This window comes from Triticum aestivum, chromosome 2D, assembly GCF_018294505.1.
Source record: "Triticum aestivum cultivar Chinese Spring chromosome 2D, IWGSC CS RefSeq v2.1, whole genome shotgun sequence".
NCBI lineage: Eukaryota > Viridiplantae > Streptophyta > Magnoliopsida > Poales > Poaceae > Triticum > Triticum aestivum.
The window spans coordinates 538,475,220-538,477,921 of record NC_057799.1 but is presented as its reverse complement, the minus strand read 5'-3'; the positions used below and the strand labels follow the sequence as shown (position 1 = coordinate 538,477,921).

Genomic DNA, 2,702 nt, shown 5'->3' with positions numbered 1-2,702 from the left:
TTTTTTTTGCAAAAAAAATTTCATTTTGAGAACAATTTTTAAAGATATTTGTATTATTCCAGGTTTGTTATTTTTCTGAAAAACAAGTCTCACTTGTGACACGATGCGAAGATTTTCTGTTGTTCTTATTTTTTTTCTAATTCTATGATGCTATAAAATAGCTGACATGATTTAGAATATTATTTAATCGATCACGACCAATTTAGATGGTTATAAATTCGTCAAAGTGTGTACTACATTGTGGTTGGTTCATTGGCATTTCACGCGGATCATGCACAAACCACCGTTGGATGGTCCGGGATCCAACGGCAGCCAACACCCCTCACCCTCTCACCCACGTACACCTGACACAGCCTGCACTTCTCCTCTCGTCCCACAGCCGCCACCCCCAACCCTCCGTCCTCTGTCTCAATCTCTCGATCCCCAACCACCACCGCCGCCATCCTCCGTCCTCTCCCCCAACCCCGGCCGCCAGCGACCCCTCCCCTCCCCTTCTCTCCCACGGCCGCGGTCGGATCCGCGCTCCCTCCTCGCTCGTGACCTAGACCTAGCCGCATGGCACGGTCATGGCCATGGCGGCGGCCAGATCCACCCCCTCCCCTGATCCGTTCCCTTGACGCCCGGCGGTCCTTCTCCCTTAGGCCACCCGCCCCCTTCTTCCTCCCGCAGCAGCACACCCGCAGCCTTCCCCGTGGCTCTAGGGTTTTGGGGGCGGCGGCGCCTCCATTGCCGGCACGGCTCCGACGACTCTACAGGCTCCTCCCCGACATCTACCGCGCTGAGACAGCCGCGTCTCCGACTTGCCGCTTCCCCAATGCCTGCTACTAGACCCAATCCCTCCTTGTTGCCTGGATGCTTCCTCGACTCTCCCTTCTCCCCAACAAGGCCGCCGTCGGACACCTTCTTCCCCGACAGCGCCGGCCGCAGATCCACTCCTCCATTTTCCTCTCACGGTTGTCCGCAGCATATATGACTCAGATCTGATGTTTTTGTTGTGTGTCTGGTTTTTCAGGATGTGGGTGGTGCAGTGGCCGCAAGAACACGCTCGGCAGCGTCTAGGCCGGGTCGACTAGGGCGGCCGACAGCGGTGGCTACTTCCTTACAAGGAATACAAGCTCGCCCATGACCCTCCAGGTCCCGTCTGCATGCCCGCTCCCTCCTCTAGGTACCTGTTTAGGCCGCAAGCGGACTTGACATGCTTATGAGTTCAGCATATGAGCTCTCTGACATTTACCATGCTCTGTGTTATGTTCAACTTCTTATGTGTCATGGAAATGTCCTTGTGTTGCATAGTAGGCCCTGAATTATTCATGTTGCTGCGATGAGATGTCCCTGTTTTGCTCTGTACTATGCACTACTATATTTATAGTTTGAAAGCGTGATTTTAAAAGATGTCCCTGTTTAATATTGATGAGATGTCCCTGTTTTGCTTCTTATAGTTTGAAAGCTATAATGGTCAGTAATTTGAAAACTATAGATCCACCTTGATTCATTTATACGAATACGATTCAGGTTTTATACTTTGCCAGTAGGTAGCTCATACTGCCCGCTTGCTTCTGCTTTGAATATTGTGGTCCGCATGCTTTAGTCACTGTGCCCTTAGTTCTTTTTTGTAGGGAGCTATGCTTATCATCAGAAACTCTTGGTGATGATGTTATTCCTCTTTTGGTTCATGTGTTGCAATTATATACCACAGAATTCTACACCATGTGGTGGACTTAAGTATCTTAGTGACTTCATTTGATGTCTGTATTTCTGTTAATTTTAAGCTTCTGTTGCTGTGAAAATGTACCTCACTGACCGTCTGTCTATTTATTGTGTACTTCTTGCATGAGGAGGTGACTAGTGATGCGGCGCGCCAAGCAGCAGTAGGGGAAGGGGGTCTCCTAATCAAGGAGGCGGAGGAGTAGGAGCGTGCCCAGCCGGCAACCCTGTCCTGCTCGTGGGGGAGGGGCAGGAGGGGTCTGCTCCTCTGCTTCCATTGCGACCGCGGCAGGTAGCTCCTCCATCTCCCTCCCCCTCTTCATGTGCTCACTACTTCTGCTGCTAAGTTGACGAATATGTGATGCATTTGTCCCAAGGAATTTTAGAGGGACCTGTATGAACAAGTCATGTTTTTATTTTATTTTATTTAGGTTGTTAGTTACCAAACAGAGAGAGAAGATGAGCTCCTGCTTGGATTTTTTTCTGCCAGCACATGATTTGTATGTATGCAATCATCATCTTGCGTGTGCGAGCTGGTTCCTTGCTTGGGCATCGCGTCGATGACCAAGTGTTAGTGCCGATTTGTTGTGGTGGTGCTCATCTAGCCATTGATTTCTTGCTGATAATTAGGTGCTAAAGAATGCTGCAGGTTTATTAGGATGTGGCTGAAACCATTGGACGGCCTTCGTGGACATGCTATCAATACTGGTCTCATGTTTTGTTTCCTTTCTGGACATGTCACGGTTCAAGTGTTGCTGCTGTTTAGTACTAAGTGCTTAACTTAACTAAGCTTGAGCTACTAAAACCTTATAAGCTCTTTGTGAGAAGGGAAGAGAAGGAGTGTGGATTTCTCTCATGCGCCGGGGAAAAGAAAAATGCGGGCGTGCCAGTCTACTAAGTACACAAATAAACATAGGGAAACATGTACTTTATTAATCTCTCATTGGAGAAACAAAATTACAAGTTCCCTTTACATATACGCTCTGTGGCCTACTAGT

General features: G+C 48.6%; 1 long non-coding RNA gene across 1 annotated transcript; it reads left to right on the top strand.

The window, feature by feature from the left end:
- Positions 1-365: 365 nt before the first annotated feature.
- Positions 366-2,278, top strand: LOC123054317 (uncharacterized). The gene is made up of 2 exons (XR_006426103.1): positions 366-1,165; positions 1,839-2,278. It is a non-coding gene; the product is annotated as an uncharacterized lncRNA (long non-coding RNA).
- The last annotated feature ends 424 nt before the right edge of the window (positions 2,279-2,702 follow it).